General features: G+C 40.1%; 1 long non-coding RNA gene across 1 annotated transcript in view; it reads right to left on the reverse strand.

The window, feature by feature from the left end:
* The window catches only part of LOC146438129 (uncharacterized), a 70180-nt gene extending 51515 nt beyond the window's left edge, over positions 1-18665 (reverse strand). The window contains exons 1-2 of the long non-coding RNA XR_014852025.1: positions 18519-18665; positions 16696-16763 (exon numbers count right to left, since the gene is read on the reverse strand). This is a non-coding gene — a long non-coding RNA (uncharacterized LOC146438129). The remainder of the gene's footprint in view (positions 1-16695; positions 16764-18518) is intronic.
* Between the last annotated feature and the right edge of the window lie 2779 nt (positions 18666-21444).

A 21444-nucleotide genomic window follows, 5' to 3' on the forward strand; every position in this document is an offset into this window, starting at 1 on the left:
TTGATGTTTCAAGCCAAATACGTGCTTAATTTATCTCTTATAGACTGTATTCATGTGTGAAGAATGGTAGCTGTGGATAACCAAGCTAAAGTAATCCCATGTCAAGGATTCCCACTGGAGCTATACATGGTGGGAAAAGTTACATAGCCATTTTGTACATGACTCCATGAAAAGATCAGAACTGGAAGAAATGGCAGACTAGAATTTCTCAAAAGAAAACCACTTGGCATTTGCTTTTGTTACAAGCTATCCCAAACTTCCCTAGTAGATGAGCTTCCCCCCTGAGGAGGGAATATTCAAACAATCTGCAAAAACATGACAACTACCAAAAAGATTGTTCAGTGTTATCTCGACTACGTTCCAATACCAAATGTTCACTTTGAGTGTTTTATTTTCACCTCTGTTATATTACACATTAATGTCTGATATTGAAAAATATGATGAGCAAACTATGCCATGCTGCCAATTTTTATTTTGCATTCCCATTTGTGAACACTGTTTTTGATATTTTGTCTTCCTAGCCCAAGTGAAAACAGATTCCTTAACTGGGAAAATGCAAATTCAATTGTAACTTTTGTTGAATTAAGGAAAAAAACAGGAAGATGCATTTCTTAAGCATTCTCATGCAAATGTGAGCTGCGAGACTGATTTTCTGGCTCAGTTAAAGGCTCCAAACAACACTGAATACTGATTATAGGCTGAGGCCAGAAAGAGCAAATGGGTTTAGCTGCTTTACTAATAGCAATCTAGCTTCTTTAGGAAAAGGTGCAGCGAAGTCTTGAAAACTCTTCACTTAAAGATGGGAAGTCAGACTCAGAGAAGACTCAGACTCAGTGCATATTCCTTATATACTGGGTATACCTCAGAATGTGCCACTGACTTATTTAATTTTTTTAAGCATTTCAGGAAACCAGGGTCTAATTCCTGCACAGCTCCCTTTGGTGATTTTGAAAATGTCAAGCAGATTGTAAGGTTCTGATGCAGAAAGTGCATGTGGTAGGTAATATTATAGAACAAGGTCTATTATATGAGGCTGTTCACAGTCATGTGATAAATCCCTCAACAACAATAGCAAATGGGACCCAAACTTGTATTCAGCTAGCTTAACACTTTCTCTCACAGTGGATGCTAATAGAGCTTTTGCATGTTTGCATTTCCCAGCATTCTGAAAAAACCAAATTCCTGGTTCCCAAGGTTGCAAGCTAGCTCACCAGCAAGCAGATTGACATAAGGCACATGGAAAGGCCTTTTACTCTAACCGAAGTGTTCAAGGATGAAGACAGCAAAATCAGGGCATTTGCTTTTAGGCCAGGTAAAGTGGACTCTGCAAGAGCTTTCAAAAACCACAGAAATCACAAAAGGAATACAGTATTTCCATGCACAGCTCAAACCCTATCAACTCTCTTCACATTTGGCCTAGACAGACTATCCAGCCACTGCTGCTTTGACTTTGGACATCCCAATCTAAGCAGCTCAGTCACGGACCTCCCCTGCCACAGCAAAAGCAAGGTGCCAGCAAGGTGTGATGAGCCTTCCGTAGAGGGTCAGAGATTATTAGTGAATATCTATTTTTTTTTTGTTATCTCCTGCTTTATTTTGCAAATATCTTAGATGAAAAGGGATTTGCTCCCTAGTGAAGGAGCAGCCCGGAATGGCAGCTGCAGCACCTCAGCAGCAAAAGCCTGCAGCTCAACTCCTGACAGCAGCTGCCACAATAGACTCAGATGCATGATTAGAAATGCCCTCTACCAGTGCAGCAACCAAGGCTGTCTGTGAAAGTATATACTCAGCTTGTATATACTGAGAGGTTGGTTAAAGTTGTCCTGTCCAGCTCCAGGAAATGGACTCAATGATCATTGTGGGGTCCTGCCAACTCAGGGTGTTCTGTGATTCTATGCTAATACTAAAATGGCACAACACAGAGCAGCACTTGCCAGAGCAGACTCACAGAGCAGCAGCAGCAGAACTATGTCACCACCTGAGCTCAGCATGGGTCTGGTGAAGTCTCCTCCAGTCCTGTCAGCCAACCTTGACAGGAATCAGAGTTAGCCCCAAAGCCAGGAATCACAGATACAGTACCACAGCTCTGCAAAAGGCTGCAATGTAACCTTCTTAGCCTGTCCAAAAGAAATCATACAGTGCTGTGTGTCAACAACAGGTCATTTTTAAAATGTCCTTGTTATGTTCTCATAGAAAGCACCTGTCCATTGTGCTAAGGAGAATTAAGTGAACAGTTCTGCTTCCTTTAGCTCTGTCAGGCAAAACACAAACAATCTGGAAGTTGGTTTGGTCTTTAAGAAAGTGACTAAAAAGAAGCAAATACCACCTTTCATTGTAGTCAGAGGCCAGTATTTCAGCTTCAGACATCAGATCAAATTCCTAAGGTATGCTCAGCTTTCACCAAAGGACATATATAAACAGTAACGTATGGGAGGTCTCACTGCACATAGCTAGGAAATGAAAATATTCCCTTGAATGGCACTACTAAAACATGCATAGATATATACATAAAACATGTGAATAGTCAGCAGAATTCAAAATTCCTTTCAGAAGAACAAAATGCAACAGAGGGACCCTGTACAGTGAGGATTTAACTGTGAAGAGCTTATTTCACTGCACAAATATTTACATCATTTACTCCCCTGAAGACTGTCTTGCTCTCTTTTCCAATACAGATTGAAGAAGACCACTTTCCCACCCCAATTTCACCTGCTCTCCTTCTCTCTGAAGCTCTACTGTCATCTCCATACAACAAACTGGATTATAGTTTTCCTCCTCTTCTCAGGGGCATGGCACTTAAAATTTTTGGTTTGTGTGAGCACAGCATGGGTTTGTTCCACTCTAGTAACTGACCCATGAGCACCTGTTTAGAAAACAGCTACTGCCACTACACAGTGTTTTTACTGAGACAGGAAAAACTGTGTTTCTTGGGGCAGCAGGGAAGCAAGCTCAGGCTGTGATTCACTGAGCACGTTGTGGGCTCTGCTCAAGCTCTCCAGTTGGCCAGCCAGTCCTAGGTAAGAGCACTACTGCGTTTAAAACTGAGACCTCTCTCATTGCAGTCAAATCATCTTTGCAGTAAGAATGAGTGCTCCTAAGGTATCAGAGCTGAGCTGACCGGCACTCTACCGTACCCATGGGGAGGAACTCTGTGCTGAAGTTAGCATCTCATTTAAGAGAAATAAGAACTATTTTAGGTAACTTCTATAAGCACAAGGTCCTCATCCTGCTTCCCTACCCACCAGAAGAGGTTTTTTTCTATTCCTGTCTTCAACTCAAACCAAACTGCGCGAGACATATTTCACAAACAGTTCATTATTTGTTGTGCTTAACGCGAACATGAATTTTCAGAATCATAAGTGATACAGAGGATGAGGAGAGAAAATATAAATGCATTTTCTGACAAAGAATGCTATGGAGGACTTTAAGGGAAGAACTGCTAGCAGTATTATTAGTTAGCCATACAGTATCAAGACCAGCAGTCTTCCCTCCAGCTCCATATAAGAGAATGATTTACTCGTGTCCTACTGTAACACAGCCACCTGGTGAAATGTTTTCACAGAGGAATTGTGTGGGAAGCTGTATAGTACAAGTGCCACATTCTCTCAAAAGGTTTGAAGCCACAGCAGTAGCCTCCATACCTCTGGCAGAGGCATTTAAAGCAATCATGTAAAAGAAGAACAGCAGTCCCCAAGTTCACACATCCTTCTGTTTTCTGTGTTGAGGTCATCATTTTGATTTTTAAAGTCTCGCTTTGCACAGATTCCTTTCTGCATCAAAGCCATGACTATTGCCAATTTCTCAACCCAAGCAATTAGGACCACTACTGTCAGTGGGGCACTGTTGCCCAGAGTATAGTGGAGGCAATTATCTTCAGCTATAAAATGAATTTGCACAAACATGTCATTGTACATCCTTTGTTACCTTCCCCATGCTAGATCTCAGTTGTTTTTAAAGACATCTCAGCCATTATTTCTTTGCTACAAAGTACCACATGGACACATTTGATTTTGTTCAACTCTTAGTCCTTGCATGCTCAGAAAGCTTAGTTTCACACCTTTCCATTCACTGATATTGCTTGAAGTGATGTATCACAAGATCAGCAGCTTTAGGCTGAAGAGGGTTATTCTAATCAGGCAGCAGTGTCTTTTATAAATTAAAAAATCCACACACATTCTAATTTAAACCATTAGCATGGCCTGTGGTTAGATGACATTACGTTGCTAATGGATCCACTGTGGAATATGACACCAGTTGTGCTGTCCAGTGGGATTTACAGGCATATAATACACATGTTTATTTCGACTCTTAAAAGGCTGTACTAATGGCTTCAGCACTTTTGTGTTAAGTAATCGACATTCTCCCCCTTTGGCAGTGAATGCATATGTAACGCAATCCATGTTTTCCTGGGATAATTGCTCTTTCTTTCCTCAATCAGAAATACGATGAAATTCCAAACTAGATGTGTGTTAGAGACAAGTTAGGTTTGCCTGTAGGTTGTGACTAATTTTCTTTGGTTTTCTATCTTTTAAGAATTAAGGTATTTTCAAAGTGGTTGTACTATTTACTGCTCATCTCCTCCCTTCCCGTTGTTTTGCTTCAGGCTGGTGTTTATCAGGACTAAAATGAAAATTAACGCCCTGAGACTTTTGAAAAGATGCTTCTGCCAGCATCTGAAATGGACTGTGCTGGTACTGGGACAGATGCATTTGCTTAGAGGAAAAGTACTATTCATGAGTAACTATGCCATGCCATCTTCCACCTAATGTAAAGCTTGCTTATCTGCAAAGTGTTTCCCTCAGTTCTCAGTATCCTAGCACTCAACTTTACATCTTCATTAACACAGGTTGCTTGTCACCCATCAACTCCTACCACCTAAAAAACACTAGCACACAAGGTCAAAGAGCAGGTAGCCTTACAGGTACTGCATTCAGTATTAGGTGGTCTGGCAAAAAAAACCCAAAACCACATTGTGGTTGCAGTGATTAGAGTTTGAATGAGCAACTAATCAGCTGTGAAATTATCAACACAGCCATGGGAGATCTTATAGTTTCTACCAGGTTATGTTTATTCTATTCCAATTATGCCATGCTGTGGTTGCTGCCATGGCTCCACCAAACCCAGGTGGTTTTGGCTTCATTGTATAGGAACATGATGAAAATTCCTTTCTACCACACTACCTTAAAGAAAGGGTCCCAAAGGGTGCATCCAAGTCTGAAACAGATCCACAAAGTCACAGGCTTACTCCTAGCAGTCAGCTATGAGTCACTAACTAAATCTCCAGCCAGTAGCAGCCAGAGAAAGCGACAGATTCTGGAAAAGAAAAGCCCTTTCTCTTTGTTCACTTTTTCCTTAGTAATCTTTCTAGGTGGGTCATCGTTTTGTTTTGATCACAGATACATATCTTAAAGTTCTCCTGCAGTCCACCCCGACTGTTGTGTGCTGTGCTTGCCATGAAACCCCCACACACAGAAATTTGTCTGGTTGGCTGAGGAAGTCCTTTACAAACAAAAATTTCAACTGCCTGCATCGAAAATAGGCTAGAACTGTTTTAAACCTTATGATTTGAGTTATCAGAAACTTGAGCCAAATGCTCATCTTCCTCTTTTCTTTCCTATAATGCATGAATTCAGGTCAACCCCATTGCTTTGGTAGAGAACTTGATAATCTGCATGTATTGTTTCAGACATATTCTAAAATTCAGAGAGAGAGATTGAAATTCTGACCTGTGGTTGAGTTGCTGTTCTATCATGTTTTATTCCTTGAACCTGACTTCCACTGTTTCTGAGCCAAAGCACAAACAGAGCTAAATTCAGGAGGAAAATTTAGCTTCTACTGAACAATACTAGATGCTTATTATGCCTAAGGAACTTAAGACAACATAGCAAAGCATAATCCTGCAAACATATGGAACAGTATATATTTCACAAGGATCTGGAAATAGAAAATTAAAAAATAAACCAGGTCGCTCCAATTTATATGCATGCCACATGCACAGAATTAAAGCAAAGTAAAAATCTAGAGAAACACTTCCCCAGGGTGCACTGATATTCCATTACCTCCTTTTTTCCCCCCCAACCAAGGGAAAAAACTCTTTTCAATGCCTCCTTGTGCAAGAGAAACTTTCTTAGAAGTGTTGCACGTCACAGTAAAGGGCATATTGCTAAGTGTTTGGGTTTTGCCTATTCCTGGTCTAGCACTGCAGCATGTATGCCTACCAGGCAGCTACTGTCTGAAAGTCACCAAGTGACTATTAAATTTCACAAAGGAGGTACGACAGTAATGCTATATTATTATTAATTAGATTTCAACCAAGATAACGATTACCAGGGATTTGTCAGATTTGTAAAATTGTAACTAGTATAATTTCAGTGTTATCTAGGGACCAGAGATAGACATCTCACATTACATTTAAGTTAACTAAACATAATTTATAAAAAGGTAAATCCTCAGTACAAAATGAAATTATTTCAATCAAAAGCACACAATCTGATCAAATACATGGGGAAGCTGCTCCGTCTAGCTTGCATTTAATGAGAGGTTTCTAATTTGCATAACTTTTTACTAGGGAATGATGTGTCCAATTTAAAGTTCTCACATACTATTTTTCTCTTTCAAGTACAAAGACTCTGCCACCTGCTTTGGAAGCACCCAGATGGCCAATCTGTGTGGACAGTATCATTATTAAATTGTCTTCTGTCTCTTGCTGGCAGTGGACCTGACCTACCGCAGAGCACACTTCTTTCTCAAAAGCGCTCAGCAACCACAGCACCCACTCTGGGCAGGCAAGTGTAAAGTGGCATCACTTCACAGACTTAAGTTACAGACATTCATTATGTGGTCCAACAGCTGTAAACAATATTCCCAGTCCTCTTTGGATCAGGTACACGCTGACAAGGTGACATTATAAAAGTGCAACACCTACAATCCACAATCTTACAACAAAAAATCTTATATCCAGAGTACTCCAGCCATTTTCAAGAGCAACAAAAGCAGAATACAAATGATTCTAAACTTCCATCAGAATTAAGAGGCCTCTGTGAAGCAAATCTGCTTACTTGCTCTATATTTATGTGTACTTTCCAGATTTCAAGTGTCTGGTGATGCAAGACCAAAAAAAAAACACCATTAACAATTAAATGTCTTGATTGCACAATTATTACAGTACTATAGCTAATAGGTACCTGAGATTTTTATACTTCCTGCTTAGTTATTAGTGTTGAAAACCCCCATGGCTTACCCTTAGATATCTCTGCAGTAATTCCCCCACCATTACTTATTCACAAAATTTTCTGCTATCTACAAATGCACCTATTATGATATGTGTGGATTTAGAACCAATATGTATTAAAATTCTTAATACATATCCTTCAATAGATACAAGAATCAGGCAGAGAGAAAGCTATCTTGGGGAGTGGGGGTTGCCCTCTTTTTAATATCATCATTATTACTTTCATTAAACCTACAGAAATAATCATTACTAGAAAAGTACAAAGCTCTAATCAAAGCCATTCAAGAAACAGGGTGCAAGATTATAACACTAAAAACCATGTGCCAGCAGTTGGAATGGCATATAGAAAAAAAATGCCGACTACATTCAAAAGAAGACAGAAAAAAAGAGAAAAATCTTTTGAGAGTTAGCTTTGTTGCATATTCATGCCCCAATAAATTGCTTTAATTAGCTAAAGAATGAGGAGGCAACCACAAATGAATATGTTATGCTGAGTATGCACACTTTAAAAATGTCACTAATGTTTCAAAAACTGCATTCTGGTAGAAATCCACACCTACCAAACACCTTTTCTCCTCTGTGTATGATTCAGACAGTCACTGCTGACAGGAATGAGGAATTGTGTTTGAAGGACAAAACTACTTAGAAACACAGCTAAATCTGCTCAGATGGCCACAATGCCCCTTGACTCCCTCTCCCCTCCTATGAATAGTCATACTTAAAAAGACACAGAAAACTAAAACCCCATTTCCTCCTTAAGATATATGTATTACGCTGCTGTGAAAACAGACAAGGGATGTTTGAGAACACAATTATCAAATAAAGCCAAAAGCATCAGTTCTTTATCTCACAAAGCCTACCAAGAGAGGCCACCTTGGACTGTCTCAACACTTCTGCACCCAAGTACCTAAAAGGGGATACATTCATTTGCAGCTTTTCTTTAAAAGGTTGCCAGGATGAGAATCAACAGTATTAAGGTATAAAAGGGAAGATAAAGACCTTGGAGATGCAAGGGCACTAGATGTTCTGGCTTTAAGTGTTCAGCTGCTGTCAAAATTTAAGTGCTACATTTTTGACAAATTCTGATTATTTTATAGATTTTAGGTTAAATTCTGACCCTTACCATTCCACATTACTCGTTATGAACATCCACTTCAGGGAACAGCAACCTTGGTATTTCATCACTATCTGCTTCTCAACTTCATAGAACACAGCATTATTTTTCTTAACCTGTTCAGGTTGTAGTTCTCAATTTGCCTTTCTACTTCATGGGCAAACAATACTTATAAGGAGAGCAGCAGCTCTGAGTGAGGACTACACTATTCAGACCTTGGAGGAAACAGGCAGCAAGGGAAAAAGCTGGCCTTTTTATTCCTGTCCTATTGCATTCTAGTCCCTTCCACCTTTTAATTATAGGCTTTACTAACAAGCCACATGTGGTTTTGAGCACTTGTTGATGAGTTCAGATTAGATGGGGACAAGGCTATTTCCCTTTGGTAATGTAGTGAATAGTGAAGTAACAAGCTAGCCCAAGAAACAATTTTTACCCAAACTTCTTCCTAATTACCATTCTCATTTGAAGACAGGTGATTTCAAATAAAAGGTCATTCTCATTTAAAGACAGGTGATTTCAAATAAAAGGTGATTTCCCCTGGCAAATGAAACAGTTTGCTGATATCCCTTTGAAAATCAGTTTAAATTAAATCTACCATATAATTCTAAATAACCCATCTACACACACACACACATCCACATAATTTACTTAACAATCAAGAGATTCAAGAAGCTCATGCTTGGCCTACTCCTTATAGCAGTTCAAAGTAGTGCTTTTATTCCCCAGGAAAACTAGCAAGTTGCAGCCAGCAGGTCTCCCTTCCTCGCAATACTTTCACACTTCCTCATATTACTTGTTCCTTTGCAGACACCTGGACTGCAGTCCTGGCCTCAACGAGGAAAAAACCCAAAAAAGCCAACTCTGTGGCTTGGGAATTTTATGTTCCAAACTGTCCACCATTTTCTACACACTCCTGTTGAGAAAATGTGATGAGCAAAAGAGATCAGAGTTAAGGCCATCAAAAAGCTCTGAGTGCAGAAAAGATCTCACTTTCACAAAACATACTTTGGCTGGCAGGATCACTGACAAGATAATCTGCAAATGTTTTTCTGGTTGTTTCCTCTGCTGGACAATCTTCTAATTTTAGCTCCCATTAGAGCTATCTGCTATATTGATGCTACAAGAAACTCTTAGATTATGTGAAGGTTCCTTTCTACAACCTCATTTAGCATTTGGATTAACAATCTCGAGAAGATTTCTGCCAAGGAGGAAACCAAATCAGCAAAAGCCATGAACTACCTTTTAATGTAATCAGAACCAAGAGAAAGCTGCAAGCAGCCTGAGAGAACAGCATTTGTAATTACAAACAAAATTATGCACAAAGGCAGAGATCAGCTGAACTCATTCACCATACAAGGTCTAAATAATCAGTAGAGGCAAATAACCTGGCCATCCTTACCAACAGGCTAAGCCATGGTTCAAAATGTTTTACAACACAGCTGGAGCAGCCCAGGAACACTGCCAGAGCCCAGCACTTGCAGCTTAGCTGAAAGCAGCATCTCTGAAATCATACCTGCTCACCATAGGCACAGAAAATTTGAAAACACTCTACTGAGCCCAGCTAGAGCCTGAGCTTGGACATTTTAGTGAGCATTATGTACGTAACCACATGTGTCTTTATCAATAAACATATCTCTAGATTTCACAGAAATCAAAGAGAAATAAATCAGGTGCTAGCTAGTTTGATCTTTTGGAAAGTTGCAGTTGTTTCAACCTTTTGACATCACAGGCAATAGAGTATTCTTCTTACTAAAAGCATCAAATACCACATCCATCCTTCTCACATTCAATTGCACTGAAGTTAACAGGTGATCACCAGTTTCACCCATTTGCTTTGTGTGAGAAACTGAGACATGTAAGTGACATCCTGGATACTGGGCAGTGGTAGGGATGGAAGTTTCTGGTGCTGCAGACCATTACCTACCTTCAGCAATCCATCTGTGGCTGTGATATTCCAAAGAACAGTCCCCTTATACCTATGTACTTCCACACAGAATCCTGAAAATCCAATCGTTTGGCTCCCAGATCTGCTGTTGCTGTTCTCTTTAGCAGAATCCGAGTTTAGAGGTTTCTTTGTAATACCTGACCTATTTCAGCAAGCCAAGTACTCTTGTGAATGACTATCTCCTCGTTTTCCCTTAACCAAAGTATTAAAAGGCATGAATGGGTTACAAGCTATTGTTCTTTGAAAACTAAAATATGAATTCATTTTTCATACAAACAAGTAACCACTACATTCAAGCTATGATGTAAATCCACTAACATCAGTGGAAACACAGAAAAAGAAATTCTGAACCCATGAGGTTTGGGTCATGTACCAAACACACTGCACTGTACAGTACAACACTCCTCTAAAACAGTAGCTGAGTCTTCCTTGAAATTTGTCACAAGGAGCAAGTAGCATTGCAGATGACATTATGACCTAAATAAGCATCTTGTATTTCAAGAATCAAAAAGTTACTGTCCCTAGAGTCTCAATATTATGCCCAGAAATAATTCAAGTATTTTACATTACAATGAAATTCATTGCTTGCCTACCTTTTAAATGTTGGGCTGGGACAAAATGTGAATATGGGTAATTAAATTTGTGTGTTATTATTGAACTAGGGGAGTTTCTGCTCCTAGCTAAATTTGTAGGACCCACTGTCAAATAAATGGGAATGGAAGCAGGCACACTGAATGCTAAAAAGGATATGTACAATGTCCTTGAAAATGTCAGAAGAGCCATGTACCTGGCTCTGAACATTGTACCACATTAGTCAGTATTACCCTGGCATAAAAGAGCCTATCATATTCCCTCATTTCCCAAAACCTCTAGTGTCTTCTGTGGAATCAGAGAGCAGCAGCAGGTTGTCAATTTGTACTTCTACTAGTATTTTACCATGGAGAAAAAAAATGTCTATAGTGGAAGCACCAACTGGCATTGTATTTCCCATATGCACATTCTATTGAAAATGTCCATCAGGACCAAAGAAGGAGAATTCACATATTTTATCAGATAAATATCAGTCATATTTTCACAGCAAACCTATCCTTAGTGACTTTTGGCTACCAAACTTTAGCAGGAAGGAGGATATAAGTGAGGCAGGCCTGTAACAGGTGCTCAGTGATAAAACTAAGAATTTCAAATATAAATTTAAGTATTTATTTTAAATAAAATTTCAAGTTGAAAAGCCAACAGATTGTCATAGCATAGTTTTTGTCATAGCTGTCCTAGTATTGCAGCCTCTCACAGAAAGCACTATTTACTCCCTTTAGACTTCAAAGTCAGCAGCAATTGTCCCACTTCAAGGCAAAGCAACACACTCAATTCTTTGAATTTCTATGCACTGCCTGTAAGAAATCTGCTGCAGAATGTACATACACAAAGCACTCTGTCGGGCATTGGGCAGGAACCAAATCACCCTTCTCAAAAACTGTGTCTCAGTTTCTCATCTACCATGGAGTTTTGAGGGACTACAGAATACTGAAGCTTTAGAATTCAGCGCACAGCCAGCTACTGCTACAAAATGTCCAGTACAGATGACCTTACACTAGACCTTCTAAGGGCCCAAGCTGAGATCCAAGTCAGCCTAGGACCACCTTGCAGCCAGGGAAACTCCTTCAGACTCCAGAAGGTTGAACCACCCTGTGGAGATGTCCATTATAAAAAGAATTAGGGTCCCTTCAGAATTGTATTTGGCAGTTTCTGGAGGAGAACTCCTAATAAGCCCGGGCTCTTGCTGCAGAGCTCATCTTTGTATTTGCATACTGCTGTTTACAGAGGCAGCCTTTGCTAACCTGTGTGACCTGGTTGGCAGAGCGTGAGATTTTTTATCCTAAAATTAGATTAGAACCCATTCAACTATGTTCCAAAAGCCAAACAAATTTGTATTCAATTATTCTTTCATAGGGCAGGAACCATCTCAGCTGAAATGTTGGTTTAGACCAGACAACGAAATAAGTGCTTGACCCCATGCAAGTCAAAAGGATATACAGGCTGACCTGCTGCTTACATTTTCACACTCTGCTATCAACAGGTAACATTTGCAAAGTCTCTTTCAAGTTATCACTTTTGCAGACAAAACCAAGCTGAGGGGTATAATTGACAAATCCCCCTGAGGGATGGGATGCCATCCAGACATGATCATCCAGTAAGAACTTGACTCAGTTCAGAAATCTGGAAGCTGTCAATAATTCCAGGATGTTTTGAAGTGACATTTGATTCTGAGTAAAACCAGCAGAACACAGAGCTTTTGAGCTCAGGAATAATAAAAAGCAGGAGTAAATTTACACTTCTCTCTTTCTCTCCTCCCTTGTAAGTGTCTCAAAGGACACTAATTATACTCTCCACAAATGCACAAGCTTGGAGATTTTGATGGCAAGGCTTATTTTCCCAGCACCTCATTCCTATAGATAAAAGCCAAGCATGAAGAGAAGTACAAATACAGGATACTGAAACTCAGATGCTTTAAAGTTGGTAACGTATGAGGTAACCTTATCCTACTCAACACACATAAGCTGAAAATGCTTAGAAATGGTACCATGCAGCTGTCACTGTTTCACACACATACACAGAAATTCAACATTTGCCATGACATAACATGCAGTTACCATGGATATTTTCCTATTCTTAGCATACTGGGAAGAAAAAGAAAACCAAAAAAGATCCCAAAATCTCAGTGCACAGTAACTTTGAACAAGTGTTGGCTCTGCAGTGACAGCCACCATACTGGCTAACAGAAAAATGAACTTTATTTTGCCCAAATTATTGCAGATGAATAATCTATGCACAGTTTATGATGAGGATTGCTTTGCTATATTCCACATGAGGATTGTCACGAGCCATCAATAATAAGAGGGGAAGAGTGAAAGTCGGTTTGAGACCAAGATCCTTCCTGACTGAAGAATCAGACTTCAGTTTAGGCTAAATTATTTAACAGAAAAGCTAAAAAGGAAGGCTACTGGCATAAAAGAAAGGGGGGCTTTTGGACTTCAGATGAGCATTGCTCCTAAAAAAAATGAAACATCCTCTTTAACTTAACTCCAGGGGAGCATCCTGTGGAGAAAAAAAGATATTAAATTCAAACAAATGATGGCCTGAAACCAAGCATTTATTAGACCAACTGTGAATTAGCAAATACTGGAGATGACAGAAATTTCCAAAGAGACAACAAGGAAGTTGTCAAGCTTTCCAGTTGAACCAGCAGAAAAAAGAAGGAGCTAACATTTCCTGTGTGACAACCTGGCAAATTTGCAGCTGGGCTTGTATGAAATTGCTTTCTATAACTGTAGGAATTATATTCTATGTTCTGGTCAAGCAAAGATGCTTCAAGGCACTGCAGTACTCCTGAGACAGGAAATTTCCAGCTAGGTCACTGTTCAGAGATTCCATTCTTAAAAAACAAAATAAGTAACCAAAGCAATCCACCACCAAATCACAACAAACAAAAAAACCCTCAAAAACTTGACTAAATATAATTTATATGAAATTCACTTAGTACAGGAGAGGTTCTAGTCAAGTGAATCTCCATTTTTCAAATGGACAAGCCATTAACAAAACAGAAAAGAAAAAAAAGTGCTTTTTCTGCAGGGGAGGGGCAGGCTGAGGGGGGTATCATGTAAAAAAATAAGCCAAATTCAACTAATTTTGAATTCAACTAAGCCTGGCATTTCCCAGTTTCTCACCTGACTTTTTTTACCAGGATTCAAGCTGCAGCTGTAGAGCACATTTTGTGCCACTGTCCCTCAATCACAGCTCTGCCTAAAGGACAGCCAAATCCTCCAGAGAATCCTTAAAGCCTTTTGCATTTATAAGCAAATATATGCTGTTGTTTATGAGCAAGTAACAGTTAGGACACGTCACACGTAACCTTGTCTCTTGCAGCAGTTACCCTGGGTGTCACTCCTCTTCCTTAACCATATGTTGTACTGCTCTGCCCTGCCAAGAGGAGACCTTTTGATCCAGAAAGGGTTTCTCCAAGGGACAAATACCTCCTGTGTCCCATCACAATGTCAAAACAAGGCTCAAAATCTATTTTTATTAAAGTGGAAATTTGATATCAGAAGATAGTATTAAAGCAAAGTCTAAATTTAAAAAAAGACAACTGTAGAAGAAGTCCTTGCTGGAGGAAGTTCACACTGGACCAGAAATGTTGTGGAGTCTCCCTCATTATTCAAGAACCATCTGAACATAATCCTATGCCATGTGCTCTGGGGATGACCCTGCTGGAGCAAGGAGGTTGGACCAGATGACCCATTGTGGTCCCTTCCAGCCAGACCCATTCTGTGATTCTAAGTGGCACCTTTATTTCACCTCATTGAACAAAAATAGGAAAAAAATGACACTGAATCACTAGAATGGCCGTTGCTTTGGAAACCCAGACAGTGAACCAGTTGTTCTGGTGACTTGGCAAAGAAGGCACAGGGGGAGAAGGTGCTTGTCTTAAAATGTCTTTCTCATGCTTTCTGTTCCGTGAAAGGTAGAGCCTGATTGCCATAGCAGTTCATTTGTTTGGGCATAGCAATTTTCCAAGACTGCTTTCCACTCTCGGTCAGATCAGACAACCTCTGAAATGAAACACCAGTGTTTTGAACAATGACTACCACAGGTAATGGAATCTGCCTTTGCAATATCAAAGCTGCTAATAGCTTCAGAGCCAAACTCCCTAGCAGCAATTTTTGGACTATTCAAAAATATATACAGCATATCCATCCACATAGCATCCTGCTATAATTATTTCCACCTATCAAGTGAGATAAGAGGATACTGAGTGAGCTGTGGCACAGAAGAATATTGGTGCCTGTCCTATCCCACAGAACTTAAGAGAAGCAGAGGAAATCATCGCTTGTCTTCCGTGCTCTAACACTGTACCAACCTGCCTCTCCTTGACAGTTTTCAAAACAGTGTTATATTAAAAAAAAAAAAAGGGTGAGTTTTGAGGGTATCTATGTATGTGTTTCACACTTAGCAGTAGAAACTAAACATAACTTCAAATATCACAGAATCATCAAGGTTGGAAGAGATCTTCAAGATCATCCAGTCCAACCATCAACCCAGCACCACCATAATCACTCCTAAACCATATCCTCTAGTGCCACGTCCAGATGCCTCTTAAACACTTCCCTGAGCAACTTATTCCAATGCCTAACCAATCGTTCAGCTGATAATATAAATCCAAACAGTTGCCTTTGCAGTGCTTGCAATAACAGAAAGCAGGATTAGCCAAGCCAAACCCCTGAGACATGGTAGGACTAGGACCCATATAGAGCTGGACATCCTGTATTTCCTGTTTTTTTCTGTAGGTTCATCAAGATCTCCACGGTGTACAGATCACTACTCATGAACATCCTACATATTCTACAAGATTAATTTTTCCCACTGGACTCAGCCTGTTTTTAGGAAAAGACTTAGTAGTAAGTATATGCTACCATTCCCTCTTTACTCTTGCAAGACATACTACTGTGGTATCTGTACTACTTGATCATTATGAAGTGTTGCCATAAATTATTTAAAGAACAATTGTCCAAATAAATGAGCTACCTACTGCTTATTTGTGAATGCACATTTACCCGCTAATTTGTAACAACTAGTTTCCCACAGAAGGATTCAAGGCCATTACTGTGAGTTAGTGTAGTCCTACAATATGTTTTATTTTTATGGTTTACCATATCCCTGACAAATACAATAAAATCAGATTTTTTTTTTAAATGTTTCATACTTCCAAGCAAATCCTGGGCAGACATCCAACCACATAAGAAACACCAGAATATATCAAGACACACAAAATTCAACAAAATAAGTGTTTTGGACAGCAGCCTCTACTATTATAAAGGATAAAGAATCATGGCACTGAAGCTGTGAACATCTAATCAAAGTAGGGGCTTCAGCAGACTAACTAGGGCAGTGCATTAAGGGCTCTAACGGTCAGAGTCACTTGGAGTTGATGACAACTATTGCTAGAACAAAATATGTAATACTTTATTGCATTACTCAACATCATCATGTAATCCCCAATATTAGACAAGCCTCTACCCACGTCCTCCAGGCAATACCATCTAGAATTGCCAGCTGCTGCAGAATTACCAAAAGGTCTGACAAACCAATGAAGATGAAATACCTCAGAGAACATGAGTGTTACATTCATGAAGACTGTTCCCTCATATTTTGTTTATTAAGCATAATAACTTGTAAAAATAAACAGTGATGTAAATCCAGTTTTCCCATATGTCAGGAGAGTACATCATCATTAAATGATATCATGCCTTTAGGCAGAAGATGTGACAGAATGCTCTCATTCTTTATTCCTAAAATTGTGCCATTTCAAATCGCATAATATGGACCTAATTATCCACAAATCAAACAGCATACCTGCATTTCTGAAGTCAATTCCTTGAGCAGAGGGGCAACTGCATTCTAGATTCCATTCCCAAATAACCCTGAAATATGAAAAAATAGAAATGGTTCTTGCAGCACAGCTAAAAAGCCTGATTTCTCCCACCATAGCTGGCACTGAAAGATAGTTTTGCGCCTACTTGCACTCCACGAAATCCTTGCTCATTCATGACAAGTGGAAGAGGTTCAACAAAAATCAGTAAAAGCATCCTAAAATATTCTACAGATAGCCAAATAGTTGCAAGTCCTGGGAAACAGTAGCTTTCAAAATCTCTCAGACAGTTGAGGGATTTGAATGTTTTTCACATGCTGGATAAACAGTAAAAAGAAAATATGCAACTACTGAGGTAACAAGTAAACACAAAGTTAGCTTCAGCATCATATAGGGACTTTAACTACCTAGCAGTCAAAAGTTAAGTAATTTAGCACTCAGTATCATAACACACAAACTTTCTGTCTATATTCAAGTTGGTAAGTCTAAGAAAACCTCTGGTTTCTAATGAAAAAGAAAAACCCAGTTCTTCAGGTAAATCTTCAAAGAAGCTCCTGGATAACTAAGTCCCATTTCAAGAAGCATCTTGGACAGATGAAGCAATGTGTTAAACATAGGTTTAATAATCAATTCTTTGGGTTTTCCAAGGATAACTAAACAAGTCCTTGTAATCAATTCTGCCTCTTCTTAAAATACCTGCTTCCACTTCCCAGCCCGCTGGCTTTTGTCTATTTATACGTTAATTCTTTAGGACAGGGACTGCTGCTGACTGGAACAAGAGTCCTGAACTCAGCTGGGCCTGCAGGCATTCCTTTGATGCAGACTATAATATGTTTACAGAAAGAAAAAAAAAAAATCTATGTTCCTTAGCAGCTAGACCAAGTTTGACTAAACAGCCACCTATTTCTGGCAGTAAATACAGCAGAGAACAAGCACTACCGTCTTTGATCTGTGCTCACCTAAAAAAAAAAAAAAGGAGCGTTTTGACAGGTAATTTCTAATCAAGAGGATAACCTGGACAGTGCATTGCAGCTAACATCGGTGAACAACATTTTATTAAATTCATATACTGGTGAATTATCAGCTGTTATTTTAGCCTGTGTGTAGTGCAGCTTTCAGCATTATTGATCATGAAATTTTAATATAATGCTTGGAAGCATTCACTGGCATTTCAAAAGCACCATACGATTGATTTAGAACTTAGCTGCACTCCAGAGACAAGTCCTTATTGTCTGGTATCCTCCTCCTCTCCCTTTTCAGCTCAGCTGGTTACTGCATAAAAAGTTGTTTGAATTTAAGTTTACTCAGAATCCATAGGCCATGCCGGCCTTTAAGCTATTGCCCTTTACTGAAACGCTGCATTTCTCAACAGCTTTCTATTTCTCTATAGATTTATTTCACTTTTACCTCATTTGATGCTGTTACTCTGGGCTCTCTTTTCCCCAGCTCCATACAACAGTGAAAACCCAAATGTAATCAAGTTTTCTTACACGTAAATGCATTCAAATCTGAAGTTATGATACCTTGTCACCCCATTGCCCTCACAGTTAATAGTCCATTTCCACTTGTTTTCAACATATATACCTTTTGGATAAAACCTTGCCTTCAAAATCAATTTGGGCTGTAACCCACAATATGGATTACCTGCAGAACTTGAAGGCTATAAAAAAACCCCAAACAACAAACCAACAAAACCAAACAAACCCACAATAAAAATAGACAAAATTTTTTTAAAAGGGAAGAAAAACCCGCCCCTCTGCTTCCCGTCTCCCTACCCCCAGAACATTCTCCATCTCTTGAATATTACCTGACTTTGCTGACATTTGTTTCCCAGTACTGAAATTCTGCCTCAGATATTGATTTTGCCCCATCCCCAGCAACTTGATTATTGCAATTGCTTGTAGTTTGTCTCCCTTTAGCTACTCATCAAATGGACAGACTCAGGTCACACAGCCCTGCAGGAGACACCCAGTATCGCTTGGTGCCATGTCAAAAGACATCCTGAAATCATTCCAAAATAAATACAAGCCTGATGCCACTCCTGTGAAATAACACCTGACTCTGAATCAGGCCCTGAGGGCCAGTTTCATACCAATAAATATCAGGCACTTAACTCATATATTCTAGGAAACCTGGAGAAAACAAGAAATCTTGGCACATTCCCAGAGCAATTCACTGCTGCCAGACCATAGTCCTAGGAGAACTAGAGTTTCTAAATGCCTAAGTATGGCCATTGTTTAATAACAATATAAGCCCTTTATGACATGGCTTTACTAAAAAAAACAGCAAAACAAAACCAAACAAAATCCCACAAAAGAGCCAACAACCTCACAACAGCCCCTGCTGCACCTGCACCCCAAATTAAAAGCATTACCAGTTGTACTGCTGGCATATTTAAAGTCCAAAATGAGATGCCAGGCACATTTAAGCATGAAGAAACAGCTCCCCATTGTCCCACATATCCCAAAATGCATTAATAAATGACAGGAGGGGAAAAAAGCAGCACTCATTTTGCAAGGAGAGCTCCTGACAGCCAGCTCCCGCACCTTGGCTCTGCCCAGCAGCAAGTTTCTTAGAAACTTCCAATAACTTTGCTCTCTACTTTGCCTTCACAAACATCACAATGATCAAACTTTTAAGCTCAGCCTCACTCTAGCTACAGCAAAGCTCATAGTTCACTTCCACTGTGCAAAAAAAGAAAGTGCAGGTCAAGCCTGATAAGTGAAATTTTACAAAAGCTCTATTAGAAGAGAGAACACAAAGAACTGGAAAGAAAATAAAGAAAAGCAAGTAGAAAAGAAGTACTCTGTCCAACCCCTGCTTATTGTGTTGCAGAGAGCCATTTGACTCAGTCCTGCTGCCCTCACAGGGAGGAGATGGTGGAAAGGTGAATCTTTGCACGAGCCCAGTGTGCTGGTTTGGGCTGGGTTGGAGAGAATTTTCTTTACAGTAGCTGGTATGGAGCTGTGTTTGGGATTTGTGTTGGAGACAGTGGTGGTGAAAGAGGGATCTTTTCCTCATTGCTTGCACAAAAAACCCCATGCAAGCAGGGCTTGCACAGCATCAAGGCCTTTTCTGCTTCTCACACTGCCCCTGCACTTGGCTCCGTGTGTCTGGCATAGCCAGGAGGAGTTTGCTGTTTGCCTGGCTAAACCAGAAGCAGGTAAGTCCTCATGCTAGAGAGAGCAGCCCCAGCCCTTCAGGGGAGGTATCTGTTCCCTGCTATGTCCTTCAGCTGGGGAAAAGCCCTGCAGGATGCCCAAGCCCACCACGTGCCTCACCCTCCCGCTGGAGGGTCAGGAGCAAAAGCCAAAAGACAAGCACAGGATATTTTCCCAGCAGAGCAAAGCTGTACAGAGACAACCACAATTTGCAGAGCACCAAATCTCCTCATTTGTTGCCCCTCAATCTCCTTCAGAGGCATTTTATTATTCAACAATGATACTCAACTGTGATAATTATCAACAATGACAGGCTATTGAGGGCTTAAAACTGACAGAGAGAAGAAATACAAATAAGATCTAAGCAGAGGATAGACTATATTCAGAATTAATAGCTATTTTCCCAGTCCTATCATTACCTTGGCTTCCTGTTCTCCATGATATCACAGATGCTCTAGTACCATGTCAATGGCTGAAGCCACAGCAAAACTGTGGTCTCATCAAGGCTGTGCAGGAGGGGGAGCAAGAGACATGAAGAAAGGCCAAACTTCTAGCCTCACAAAACAGAGCAGGGGCTGCTCTCTGCAATCCCCACCCCTCCTCCCCACCCTAAGGATTTCCAGGACAGAAAGCACCAGCAGTGCTAACTCCCTGTAGGAAGATCACCTTTCATCTGCTCGCTGGCTAAAGAAACACTTCCCTACAGTATTGATAGCTCCAGCCTGGGGCTCCAAGAAATCCCTTGGAGGAAATTTAGTCATACATACACATCCTTCTCTCCACATGTCATGTTTTATAGGCCTTAAACGTAGGCTTCAATTCCACAAGCTCATCTTTCATTCAAAGAGTTGGAAATCACTCTAGCAAATAAACTATGAAAATTGCTCTTGCTTCCAGTCAACAAGTCACAGAATGCAATTACTTTGTACACGAGTTCGCTATTTCTCCTTACCAAGACAGGACAAAGGGCTGGGCTAAAATGTAGAATATACAACAAATTCCCTTTTCCCCTACATCATCCCAGACAAGTAGCAGAACTGTTTTACACAAAAGAAAGAGATCAGAGCCCTGTGCACTGCAGTGGAGACAAGTCAATAGCAGCTGAGTTATGTGTGTACTCAATACCAAGTAGACCAGCTGTAAGCCAGAAATGCCACTAGACCACTCATTGGGGCAGATCTGGTCCCAAAGCCCTGTTCTTCCTGAAAACAGTGCAAGTGTCCCCTCCTGAGAAGACAGACTTCTGACTGCTGAAGGACAACATCAGACAGCTAGGAGAAGTTTTCACCTTGCCCCAAATGTTACATTTTCCACAAAAGAGCATAAAATTAGGGAGGTACAATGCATAGCCCTATAAAATGAGAAGATATAAAATTATAGTTTGACTGGAAAAGTTGCTGGCTACATAATGAGACTTCCACAGAAGCTGCCAGCACTACCTCTGCAGACCTAGCACAGACTGGAATATCAGCCACAATGACTTGGTCTGACACAGGGCCTGAACTTTAAATGTGTGTTTGGAGCAGGCGTTTGTCTCAGAGCTGCTAGGGACACTTTGCCATCTTTCCAGAA

The sequence above is a fragment of the Lichenostomus cassidix genome, chromosome 4 (genome assembly GCF_008360975.1).
Source record: "Lichenostomus cassidix isolate B80296 chromosome 4, HeHo_3.0, whole genome shotgun sequence".
Taxonomy (NCBI): Eukaryota; Metazoa; Chordata; class Aves; order Passeriformes; family Meliphagidae; genus Lichenostomus; species Lichenostomus cassidix.